This window comes from Aedes aegypti, chromosome 3, assembly GCF_002204515.2.
Source record: "Aedes aegypti strain LVP_AGWG chromosome 3, AaegL5.0 Primary Assembly, whole genome shotgun sequence".
In the NCBI taxonomy this organism is placed as follows: Eukaryota; Metazoa; Arthropoda; class Insecta; order Diptera; family Culicidae; genus Aedes; species Aedes aegypti.
The window spans coordinates 9909675-9923875 of NC_035109.1; positions in this window are offsets into that span (position 1 = coordinate 9909675).

Here is a 14201-nt window from a genome sequence, read left to right on the forward strand (position 1 = left end):
AGTTATCGCAAGTCTAAAATATTAATTAAAACAAATAAGTTGTAACAAAGCATCTCAAAGTATCATTTGAAAAAAAAAAAAATCGAAATAAAAAATGCATTTTAGTAAAAAAAAAAATCAGCAATTTAGAAAAAAAAAAACTTTTAAGATATTCCTAATGGTATTATTAAACAATTTTTAGAGACAAATCTGGATATAATATTAATGAAATTATTGGAGATATATTTGCATTAGATTACGGAGGAATAATGTAAGATTTCCTGGAATAGTTCATAAATATTATTTTCTGGAATTAAAGAAATATGTATAGAGAAAAACTTTGAGGAGCTTATGGCGGAAATCTTAGAAGAGTTCTTTGAGGAGTATCGGAAAAATACGTTTAAGAATTTCAAGAGGGAAATTATTGTTGAATTCTTTGAAGTGATTCTCCGAGAAAGTTCTTTGACAATGCCTGCAATTCTACCACTAAAAAGGATGGTGGATCTTTATGGTTTGCATCTTATATAAAATTTGGTATAGATAGCGGAAGGTGTAAAAATGTTCGTTTACGTCTGAAATTTATAAAATCATTTTTAAAGTAGTTCAGTATCTAACTTTTGCGCTTGAAGATTTCAACGGAGTATGATTAGTTGATGACTTAGGATTTACTATTGTCCATAGGAATATTTAATCATAAAACATTAAAAGAAAACGCACAACTACTCAGTTTAATCACTTGCTTCAAAAAATGCTCCAGAAAATTGTGTAACAGGCGTTTTTCTAAGTAAATATGTAGCTCAGTTCATTCATACGGCTTATACATTTTAATAAGCATCATAAAAAAAAAATAGTCAGACATGTATCTTCTTGTACATATCGCAAATACCGTAAAGTGCCCTAATTCAGCGCAGTGCCTAATTCCGCGCATTTCATACAAAATTATTTATATATGGAAATACACATTAATATTTCAACAACTTTTAATGCTATTCGAGACTTTGATTTAGCATATGTTTGAATCACAAATAAAAGCAGATAGGGCATTTTTTCGCGGCATAAAAAATAATCAGCGAAGGCCCGTCGGAGTAGACGTCATTTTTCTAATTTTCTTAGCGTCCGTGCTAAGACTGTACGACAACAACAAACGCGATTTCTTTATCAAAAATATTTTATTTTTTATGCAATATTCCATGGAACTTTTTGCTACAGATATGTTTCATGGTGCTTCTATGAAATCTTATCAAATATTACCAAAATTATTGAGTTTTATTCAAAAAAGTATTGCGCAGAATTAGGCTACGTCCTTTTTCCATAATGCTTAATTCCGCGCACTGTTCTTCGTATAACAACAGACAAGTAAAACATGTTATAACCGTCTTCACATCTGTCTATTTCTCTGAAAAGTAACTTCATGCGTTCAGGGTTCTGAATTTTCGTATCAATGATGCGAAATCTACGATTTTTCGCACGTAAGGAGAATGCTTTTTTCGCTGCCTCACGTGAACATTTTTTATCGCTCACACTAACTCTCCCTGGAGCTTAGATGGAGGATAACCGAAGATCACTCCACTCTGGGGATAATTTGTTTTTCACTCCATTATATTTTCGCTCACCAACTGCTCCCGAGAATTATCACTATGTGGATAAACAAAAACTAGTGCCGGCGACGGGATTCGAACCTAGAAAATTGCTAAAAACAACCGCGATGTGTGCACGCTAACCATGCTTCCACACCAACTTGACGAAAGCAGTTGTTAATTTGGTGCATAAAAGCAACTGCTGCTCGTGGTGATGGATACAGGAAAAGTTCTCAATGGATCGGAAAACAAACTTCTCACAGCTGCGGAAATGAGAAATTATCTATTTTCGCTTTGTTTTGTGGACGGATAAAATCACAAGGCAGCTTATCGCTGAAAATGGCTGTGAGGGATGAATCCATTATCGTGAGAGTGAGTGAGAATTCGGAAGCCTGCATACGTTTCATGTACAAGCGGCAGTACCCACATAGGCAGCGTCCATAAATGACGTAGCATTTTTTGACTAATTTTTGACACCCCTTCCCCTTTGTAGCCTTTTTTCCATACTTAATACATGGTTCGTAGCAAAATCGTAGACTTCCCCCTCCCCCTAAAATGCTACGTCATTTATGGACGGTCCCTGACAGGGAAAAATACCACGTGGTTTATGCACAGCCCCAAAAAAATAGTCTATAGAATTTAAAAAAAACTGAACGTAGACTTAAAAGTTACGGTTCATACAAAACTACGTTTTCTTTTACAAAAAGTGTTACGGAAGTGGAGGGGGTTGAAAATTGTCAATTTTAAGTGTTACGTAACGAATGGATGCAGCCCCTCATTAAAATTAATGTTAATTTGATTGTATCATGAGTGCGCGGAATTAGGCATTCTTCTGCGTGGAATATGGAAAAGCGTTTAAAAAATGCGCGGAATTAGGCAATTTCAACGAGTGAACTATTTCAAAAAATTCACGAATGTAAATTATGAATACAGTCTAGTTTATATTTTTCCCATAATCTAGAATAGATTTGCTAGCGATCCACCCATAAAGCTTTTTTTGTTGATGCAATACTATTTTTTAAGTAAACCATTTGAATCGTTTTATTCCTTAACTGCGCTGAATTACGGCACTTTACGGTAATACGTTTCAATTAATGGCGAAATAAAGACCTGTTCTTTGCAGTTTCTCAGAATTTTATGGTTCTTCAAGTAATAGATCAAAATTTAGAATGCCGTGAGACGTGTTCTGCGATATGTCAAACTTGGGTACCTTTTGTAGTACCAAGGAATCAAACGTACTACTAGATGTGGCACCAGATTATTCTGAGCCCAACTACTATATCTTTATTTCGTCTTAGGCAACTCAACTAATTCAGTGGTCTGGAATTTTACGGGAAAACGGCTGGAAGGTCAGGGAAAGTCAGGGAATTTCATTTTCAAAATTGAGTCGACACCCTGTGTTTGAATGTTTCAAGGATTGTTTCCAGTAACCATATTTATATAAAATTGCGCCATGATAAGCTAATCGGATAATTCTTGGAGTTCAACATAAAATCAGACTTCTGCCCAAAATCTTTCCACAAAACCTTTGTGCCAAGTCATCTTAAAACGTATTCATCCAGGAATTCTTAGAAGAACACACCGAAGCATTTGAAAAGAGAGTTTCACGTATTCCACAGGAATTTCACCTGGGATTCCTCTAGATGTTCTTCAAGGAATTTCTTCAATATCACCCCAGGATTTATCTCTAGAAATCATACATCGATGTTCTCCAACTAGTTGTAAGCTATGCCTCAAGGTATTTTATAGATTAAAGCTTTGATATCCTGCCGTACACTTCTTCAAAGCACAAGGAGTTTCTATATTAATTGTTTCCAGAGTTCTAGCAAACAACTTACTGGGAAACTCAATGGGATATCTCAAACTATTTGTCTTAGATGGCACTTTCGGGAATACTTCTGCATATTTTTAAGAATTTTTTAATTTAACATTTAGTTATTTCTGAAAGTATTCTTTCTTAGCTACTAAGATTATAAAACGATTCCTACAGGAATTATTCCAGGAACACAGGGATTCGTCTAGATCTGTCTAGACGTTCTTCAATAATCATTCCAGAGTTTTTTTTTTCTAGAAATCGTTTCCCTGAGTGCATCGAATTTCTCCAACTAGTTGTAAGCAATGCCTCAAGGTATTTTATAGAATAAAGCTTTGATATCCTGTCACACATTCCTTCAAAGCACAAGTTGCTGCTACGTAAATTGTTTCCAGAGCTCTAACAAACAACTTACTGGGAAACTTAAAGGGATATGTTAAACTATTCGTCTTGATGGCACCTTCTCAGGAATACTTCTGCATATTTTAAAGATTTTTTTAATGCATTTCCCCTCGAGCTCCGTCGGAAACTTCACCCGCTTTTCATTTCGCTTTCGAAATCATATATTTTTAAAAATCCTTTTTCTTTTAAAATTTATTCAGTTATTTCTGAAGGTATTCAGAAAGTGCTCCTGATAACTCTTCAGGGATTATTATTATTTTTCTTTGTTAACGTGGCCTTTTTTTTCCTTGAAGAGTTCCCCACTTATAAAACACTCTTGAGATTCATAAACTCATCTAAAAATGTCTTCAAGAGTCCGTTTTCCTGACAGTTTCACTGAAAATCATAAAAGGAATGCAATCTTAGACTAATCAAAACAATTCTACAACTATCATGCTGGAATGTTTGCCTCAAGGTATTTTATGGAATAAATCTTTGATATCCTGCCGAAAATTTCTTCGAAGCACAAGCAGTTGCTACAAGATTTTTTCAAGAGTTCTTGCAAAGCACTTACTGGGAAATTCAATGGTATATGTCCAACTTTTCGTCTAGGATGAGACACCCTTAATACATTTTCCCCCGAACTCTGTCGGAAGTTTCTCCCGTTTTTCATTTCGCTTTAGAACTGGTATAATTTTAGAAATCACCAGAGTTTTTTTTCTTCTGAGTAGTGTTTGATCCTTCGTCCTTGACGCTTGCTCATGCGGGGGCGGGCGATGATGGCAGGATCAAACATGTCGCGCGTCGGTGGTACAGTAGTGAGAAAGTGCTCGGTCCGTTAGTAGTGTTTGATCTATTGATCGTCTCGCTTGCTCCTGCGTGGGCGAGTGACGAACACTTGTTAGGCGTACAATGCGATTATTGAATTATTTCGCGAATCCGGTTAGGCGTGATTATATCATGGATCGCATCACCAAACATTGGTGACTCCCAGATCTCTACCTTATCCCACTAACCCAATATCCTTTCCATGACAACTGTGGAGATGCAGAGGTGATCTCGGTCTCTAGTAACAACGGTTGTCGAACTAACATTCCTTCCCTTTCCCGATGACCGTAAGGACGTAGCCGGCGCCGTTATTGAGTTATAAAATTTGAGCTCTCGATTTGTGCACATTGAGAATGGTAAGCTAATCCCAAGCCCTATTCATTAAATCTCTGTGCAACTTCGATCGTTCTAGTCAATCACGGAGTAGCAACTAGAATTGGACGGACATCTATGCTTATGCTTAAGCTTAAATATTCTTCGGGAAAACCCAATTCTTTATGATTATTGAAGGAAACTCTATCACTAGCTACTAAGATTACACAGCGTAACAAAAATTATATTTTTGCAATTCCGTTGCTAATCATTGAGAAGTTGATCAACATAACGGCCTACTTTTCCTACCGAAAGAAACAGTGCTGAAAAGTGCAATTCTTAATTTAGTTAATAACGGTATTTTGGTGCTCGAGACAAAAATGTGTTCGGCAGTTTTATCAAAGGATGCCTATAGGAAATGTTCCAGCAGGTTTTTGCGAATTTGATCACTAGTAACATCTCCAAGCATTGTCTTAGGCAGGGGTTGCTAGAGACAATGCTCCAAGGATTCTTAACAGTAATTTGCTTTAAACAGTGTTTCCTTAATTTTTTTTTTTCAGAAATACCTTTTGAGCTTTTTCAAACCAATTGGTGGATAATTGCAATTTGTGTAGGAATATCCTTTATATTTTTTCAGCATGCGTTCCCGGATTATTCTAGGAATTACTCTAGGTATTACAATGAAAAGATCCTATGGCCATTCTTGCAGAAATTTCTCCAGGTACTTTTAAGAAATTCCACATGAGATTTTTTCTATTTTATAATCTAAGAATTCTTACTGGAGATTTCAAAATGTTTCTCAAATATCCTTATAGAAAATTTCAAGAGTTCCTTCATAAGAAAACAACGGAAGAATTTAACTACAAGTGATATAATTTTATTTCCTACGGAAATTACATCTAAAACGTATCACACACATTGATTTGTCCAGAGATTTAGTGATTTCCTTTAGAAAAAGAATAATTACTCCAATTATTCGTCCAATTATTCAACAGGAATTCTTCCCAGAACTTCTTCTAATGTTTACTTCAGGTTTTACTATCATTTCATTTATTTAGTCAACATCTAAACAGATAACACTGAATCAACAATTTCACGCCACAATACTCGGTTCGTGGCCGCATCTCTCCATCCTCGGTTCTGCTTCACGCTCGCCAAATCGATACGCACTTGACCCGCCCACCTAGCTCGCTGTGCTCCACGCCTTCTCGTACCAACCGGATCCGAAGCGAACACCATCTTTGCAGGGTTGCTGTCCGGCATTCTTGCAACATGCCCTGCCCATCGTATCCTTCCAGTTTTGACTACCTTCTGAATAGTGGGTTCGCCGTAGAGTTAGGCGAGCTCGTGGTTCATCTTTCGCCTCCACACACCGTTTTCCTGCACACTGCCAAAGTTCATCCTAAGCATCCGATGTTCGAAGACTCCAAGCGCTTGCAGGTCCTCGAGCATCGTCCACATTTCATAACCGTAGAGGACGGCCGGTAGTTATAAGCGTTTTGTACATGGTACATTTGGTGCGGGCGTAAATCTCTTTTGACCGCAGCTTCTTCTGGAGGCCATAGTAGGCTCGACTTCCACTGATGATGCGCCTCCGTATTTCACGGCTAACGTTATTGTCAGCCGTCAAAGGTAAACGAACTCGTCAACCACCTCGAACGTATCCCCGTCTATCGTAACACTGCTACCTAGGCGAGCCGTGTCGCGATCGGCCCCACCAGCTAGCATGTACTTTGTCTTGGACGCATTCACCGTCAGTCCAACTTTTGCTGCCTCGCGTTTCAGGCGGGTTTACAGGTCTGTCATCCGCGAAGCAAACAAATTGACTGGATCTCGTAAAAATCGCCCCGGGCTCTCCTCATAACACCTTCTAGCACAATATTGAACAACGACACGAAAGTCCATCACCTTGTCGTAGTCCCCGGCGTGATCCAAACGAACTGGAGTGTTCGCCTGAAACTTTCACACAATTTTGCACACCTTCCATCGTCGCTCTTATCAGTCTCGTGAGCTTCCCGGGAAAGCTGTTCTCGTCCATAATTTTCCATAGCTCTACGCTGTCGATACTATCGTATGCCGCCTTGAAATCGATGAAATGGTGATGCGTTAGGACCTGGTATTCACGACATTTTTGGAGGATTTGCCGTACAGCAAAGATCTGGTGCGTTGTCGATCGGCCGTCAACGAAGCCGGCTTGATAACTTCCCACGAACAGACAGACGACGGAAGATGATCTGGGATAATACTTTGTAGGCCGCATTTAGAATGGTGATCGCTCGAAAGTTCTCACAATCTAAATTGTCGCCTTTCTTGTAGATGGGGCATATTACCTACCACTTCCTTCCACTCCTCCGGTAGCTGTTCTGTTTCCCAGATTGTGCCTATCAGCCGGTGCAAACAAATGGCCAGCTTCTCTTTACTTTACTATCATTTACCTATTAATACATAATGAAATCATCTGCATAATTCAAAGCAAATTTCTCGAAATAATATTGGTTCTTACATTCTTAAGTTTCTGCAAGAAATATTAGAAAAAAACTACACCTTCACTGTGGTTTTGCTTTGTATTACGGGACTTCACCACTAAACTAAGGATTTAAAATGTTTGCCAGAAATCTTCCCACAGTTTCTTTCCTTGCTCTTGTTATAACTGCACTTCTGGGTGTGATGTTACTATCGGCAGACAGACCTGCTTCACTTATGGTTGGATTTATACTGTCGGGCTATATTGCAATTCGGTATAATTATAATTAGGCCGGAACAAATTTGAATTTTTACTTTTCTCTCCCCCCCCCCCTTCAAAATTTTCAAAAAATCAGAAGGGGAAAATAAATAAAACATCTTATTTTCAGTGTAGATTTTCATTATTCTTCGTCAGACAGAGCCTGCTTCTCAGCTTGTTGTCCTTATGAACACTTTCACAGTTATTAACCGAAAGCTTTCTTTGCCAAAGTTGCCATTTTCGCATTCGTATATCATGTGGCAGGTACTATGACACTTAATGTCCAGGGAAGTCAAGGAAATTTCCATAACGAAAAAATCCTGGACCAACTGGGAATGTTACATTAGGGCTGTTCAAAATCTAAAAAAAAGTTTGAAAATTCAATCTCGCAAATCTTTTTTGCAATCCGTACCATAAAAATAGAGTTTGGTGAAATTTTCAGCTTTCTAGGTGGTATTTTAAAGTGACCCATAGACGATGTTGGTTTACATGGAAATTACTATGAAGAAATGTTGAAACATGTTCCAAGCACGTTACACACTTAGATTATATAACTGGGGTCGGTAAAATTTTACTGGGTTTTGGAACTACCGAAAAAGTCAGTAAAATGAAAACTGTCGCCACGTGTAATTGAAAAGCAAATTTCACCATGTTTTATTTTTTATCGATATATGATATAAAAAGAAAGCTCACTGCAAAATTTCAGTAAAAAATCTCTGTTTTTCGATTTTTGACATTTTTTTTTAGTTTACTGACTTTTTCGGTAGTTCCAAAACCCAGTTATTTTTACCGAACATATTGAGTGTGTAGTACTGGAATGTAAGTACAAATTTATCATCCCATAGTAAAAACTCATTCTTCAAACCATAATAAAAAAGTTTGCTGAAGAGAGCAATTCAATCCGACCGATAGGAGAAAAGATATTCATGAGTTTGTTAGCTATTATTAAGCTTCACAGCCCTGCAATCTACAAAAATCCCAAACAAAATTTGCTCAAAACTGATTTGTTTCTTCACCAACTTCCTTCATTAAGACTTGAAGAATAAGTTTTCCCTATGGAATGATATGTTTGTACTAACAGTACTAACGTAATTGGAACATTTTTCAGAATTTCAGCATATTAATTTTCATATAAACCTACATCGTCTTTGGGCCAACTTTAAATCACTACCTAGAAAGCTGAAAATTTCACAGAACACTATTTTTATGGTGAAGATTATAAAAAAGATATGAGAAATTGGATTTTCAAACATTTTTAAGATTTGATTCGCCTTAATGTTACACATGTTGGACCAAATTGATACAATCTAAATATGATTTCAAGTTGCATATAGGGTGATGTGCTAGTATCCATCGTATTAAGCATTGATCAGTAAGAACTGCAATTTTCCCAGTATTGCAATGAATGATGCTGACACAAACCGATGCCAAACAATTCTTTCTCAAAACGGCTTTAGCATTGTACAATAACATTTTGATAAATCTTGATCTCTTTTTGGAAATAATGCAAAGAAAATGCATCTTACCGTATTCTCCGTCCGTCGTATCGTTTTCAACTCCGTCGCAATCAATTTCCAGATTCGTCTCACAACTTACGGCTCACTGTGTGTATTGAATGGTTAAAACACAACATATCAACGCTATAATAAAATGTTTTACTAGAATATATAGATCTACGGGCATCTCCCTCCATTCCTTCAGCATGATGGAATATACTAATTTCCTTTAAAATTCATTGTTCGTTATCAAAATTCAGCCCAAACATATGAACACAATTCCTTTTGACCGTACAATTATGACATTTGCTCACAGTACAGCGATAACAACACAATCAAAGAAACCGTATTTTTACATCGAGCGTCGCGCACAAGCTTTTTTTTTCTCAGTGCGACGGATTAAACTTTGTTTACATTCTCAATTATACGCGGCGGTTCAGGAAATTTCGTAAAATTTAGTGATTTATTGAAGTTTTACGGCGTGTGATTGGAATGAAATCCTTCAGTGAAGAAGTACGAAGGTTTTCCATAGTGAAAATAAGTGCCCGGCGAAGTAAGTCACCCACGGGGGCGGGAAGAAATTTGTGCTGGAAAGTGGTGTGGCTCAGTCGATCGCTAAGCATTTCTCTCAAATCGTGTTCGTCCATGCGATTTCGGTGAAAAAGTGCAAAGTGGATAATTGAACTGAAGTTATTTACCGAAATACAGTAGTTTTATTGCATTTTTGGTGTATAAGTGTACAAACCATAACAGCTTTCACAAAATTACACTTGTGTAATGAATCTATGTTGCAGGTAAGTTTGAATATCCGCTGTAGTGGAACATTTAAAGTTTGATACGACGAACAGTAGCGCTTACGACGAAGAAGAACAAAACCCTAAGTGCAACATTTTCGCAGTCTTCTTGAAATTGTTATTATCTAGAGTACAATTTGAAAGCCGTTTTATGAAAAATATTATGCGATCGATGTTACGAACATCGAAAAAATGTCGTGTTTATTATTCAAACATTTTGATTTGACGGATATATGTGGCAAAACATGGTTTTTCACCATATGAGAATAAAAAATGATGGATTTCCCTGAATTTCCATTTTATTATTTTTTGTAACCACCCCCCCCCCCCTCGACACATTTTGACAGATTTTAGGATTTGTTCCAGCCTTATTGGAATGTTGGATATCAATTGTGTAAACGATCGACGGCGATCGGTATTGGAAAGAGAGAGAGAATATCCAGAGAGCGGATATATGGAGAAGGCAGGTTCAAGGCCAAAGGCGCTTAGTAACTATTTTACGACGTGCCTTGGGAAAGTGAAACATGAGCTTCTCACATCAGAATTGGTGGTCATCGGTCTACTTATGCACATATTGCAATTGTCGCCTAAGTAGATCGATGCTATGGGATCGTATTGGATTTTTACGGCGTTGTGCAAACGGTGTTATTTTCGTTAGCAACACAGTTGCTCTGCGAGGTTTAATGACATGTGGAAATGCACACGCTACACTCTGATCAATCTTGTGAGCTGTCAAGTTGATCTCGTCCATGATTTTTATAGTTCTACGCGCTCAATATCATAGTATACTACTTTGAAATCGATGATAATTCGTTGGGACCTGATATTCACTGAACAGTAATTGGAGATCCTGTCTGTTGTCGATAGGACGTCAAGGAAGCCAGTTTGATAACGCTTGAACGAAATCGTGTTCACTACAGATGATAAGAGATGGAAGTTGATCTGAGATAACACACTCAAAACTAAACACATCTCTAACACTTCATAAGTTGCATTTTGGACGGTGGTCGCTCGGAAGTTCTCACATTAACTTGTCGCCATCTTGTAGATGCGGCATATTATCCCTTCCTTCCATATCAACCGGTGCAGACAAATGGCCCGAAGATGGTTTGGATCTTGATGAGTTTAGCTCCGATGCCATCCTTACCAGCTGCTTTATTGTTTTTCAGCTGTGTTGAATCGCATTGGTTTCCACCATATACTGAACTGGTGTGTACATTGTCATTGTTGTCTTGATCTTCACGATCGGCGCTCTCAGCACCACTCTGGTGTTCATCGAAATGCTGCTTCCACCTTTCGATCACTTTACCTCCGTCCGTCAAGATGCTATCATCCTTATTTCTAAACATCTCGACTTGCCGTTTTCTTGAGGCCAACACGGCTATTCCATCTCATCACACTTCTCTTCCTCCAAGCGGAGTTTTTTCTCCCGAAAGATCCGCGCTACATTCTTCTACTTTCGAGTTTATCAATCCTTCATTGGTTGTGTGACAATCTTTTTCTAGAGTTGTTCTAGAAATTCTTCCGGAACTTCTCCCGAGGTTAACTGAATCCTCGTATGTTTTTAATATTTTACAGATATTCTAAAGATTCCCATAACTTTCTACGTAAATTCTTCGAGAAAAAATATAGTGGATTGCTTCAGAATTTATAGTTTTTCATCGTTCTCTCAGAAAATTTCCGTACAATTCTGGAACAGTGCCTGCAGATATTTCTTGTGGAGTTTGCATTAGATAATCGCTGTCCTTAGATATCGCTGCGAAAGTTCTATAAGAAATCCTTTAAAAATTCTGGAGAAAGTCCAGAAGAATTCCTAGAGAATTTTCAAAAATGAAAACTCTAAATTTTTTAAATTGGAATTCCTGGTGTCAATGAAATTTGGGTTTTTATAATTCCTTAGTGAAATTATTAATAATGTCCTTAGAGGTATTCTTAGATAAATATCTATAGTACCTTTTGAACGAGTCACTTTACTGGGTGGCTGTCTGAGAAACCCTGGAGTGATTGCTTATGAATTCTTAGAAGAATTCCTGATTGAAATCTTGGGATTTTCCTGAAAAAAAAAAATTGGGACGAATTTCTTAAGGAATTTTAGGAGGAAATCAAGGTATAGGATGCCGGTGCTGGTGCCATTAGTGGACTACCTAAGCTATAAAAATTCATAATATAATAGCGAAAAGTCTTAACAGAGATCTTTTGGCGTCACCAGACAGATTTCAACCTCTGCTACATGGGAAAATATAAAAAGAGTACTAAAACTATTTTTAGCATGACATCATTTGAACCACTATTGGTACACGTGTTTCAGTAGTTGCGCTAGTGCTCCAGTAATAGACGTTCAGGAATGATACTAGGAAGTTTAAACAAAATAGTTAATTTTTACATTGTTTCAACATTTTTCCCTCGGAACAGCAATCAATATCTTTCGAATGATGCATAAAGATCCGGAATCCGGAATGTGTTCTAAGAGATTTTTTATCCTAAGACTCCTGGATTACTTCCTGAAGCAGAATTCAGAATAGAAAGAAATTCGATTAGAAAATAGATGAAATAATATTTGGTTTTCCATCCAGCAATGGCTTTCACAGTGCAAAGTCGGAATCTTGCATATCTTATGATCTCGCTTCAAAAGTTATTGGTAAGCGAGTGTGTAGCTCGTTGTTTTTTTACCAAATAAATGGATCAAGATAAAAAAATATCCCTTCTGGGAGATAGAGGACGATCTAGTCTTCATCGCAGCATTGCTAAATAACGTGTACATCCATTAATTTGTTCAGTAACATCAAGCTAGACACTTGGTTGCCAATGGCTTTTAAGGCGAGATCACTAGTTATGCGAGAAATGTACTGGGCTAAGAATAAATTCATGTGAAATAATTAACCCGAGTGTGAAAGCAAAAATACTAAAACTCTTACCACTCAGCAAATACTGGCCTACATATCTAGTTTCTAAAAGTGGTCGGAGGAACTCGGGAATACTCCTGTACCCGGAGTTATTGCGGTGGGTCACTGGGTCAAGTCGGGTAGAAAAAGGCGTTTTTTTTGGGACATGCCAAGTTATCTTAATTTATGGATCGCAGCAAGCCATGCGCGCGGACGGCTGCGTTCTGAACTTTGTGTCACGTTTACCTCGTCCGCGTTCTTTTTTTTTCTCAATTCCGCTGGAGAAAATTTGATTCGGCGGTGCTACGCCACGTGCAAATGTTCTGTGGAAACAAGTTTTTAGAAGTGATAGATGTGTTTTTATCGGAGATTATATCTGAAGATGTTTTGTGAAGTTTTGTTTTTTACTTTTATTCGATTTGCTTGCGTTTTGCTCGAGAGTGCTCTGTAATGGTACCATCAATTGAATTCATTTCGCGTGACTCGTTTTTTTATCTCCCGTGCGTGTTAATTCAAAAATTGAATGTGGTTCGTGGATGCTCGATTCGGGATGAATTAAGAACTACAGTGCGTGCATTTTGATAGGCAGGGCTAAATTACGGCTCACGCTATTGTTCAGCGACAGATTGCAGCGGATTTTCGAAAAAGGAATTTGGTAAGTTTGTTCTGATCAGCAGCGCAAAATCACAATGCGTAAATACTAACCATTTGTCGGTCAGAACGTCTACCGAACGTATCCTATGGCACTACCCTTTCCATCAACATTCCACAACATCCCGTAACACCTATGAGAGGTCGTAGAGTTATCTGCATCTTTCTTAAGTAGGTGTTCAATCAATCATCCTTTCACATTCCCCAGCTTTCGCAAGGACGTGGCCAGGACAGCTCTCGATTATTGGAGGATGCGTCAATCTTGTCCAAGAGTTAGAGGTTAGTCCCAAATCTCTAACTTTGGTAACGGACGGGAAGGAGGCAACCCTCATTGGTCTAGGACTGTAACACCTACGAATTTGTGCGAAATGCTTAATGCTAATGCCCGGAAGAACCGGCTCTAGATTTGTTAGGTACTAGACTGTTTCAAATCTCTTAAAAGTATAGATCGAACATAATAGTTCACTAAAGCTTATGGTTGTCACAGATGTTGAGATACAAATTGTGCATTTTATCCTAAATTTGAGGCATCCCGGGAACCCGGAAATGGTCAGTTGTAGGGTCAATCAAATGCAGTTAACATAATTATAAACATAAACAGAACCCTTGTCACCCGACCTGACCCAGTGATCCACCGCAATTACTCCGGCCACAGGAACATTCCCGATATCCTATGACCACTTTTAGAAACTAGATATGTGTACCAGTATATTGACAAAAAATAATTGAAATCCGTTGAGTATTCGCTGAGCGGTGAGAGTTTTAG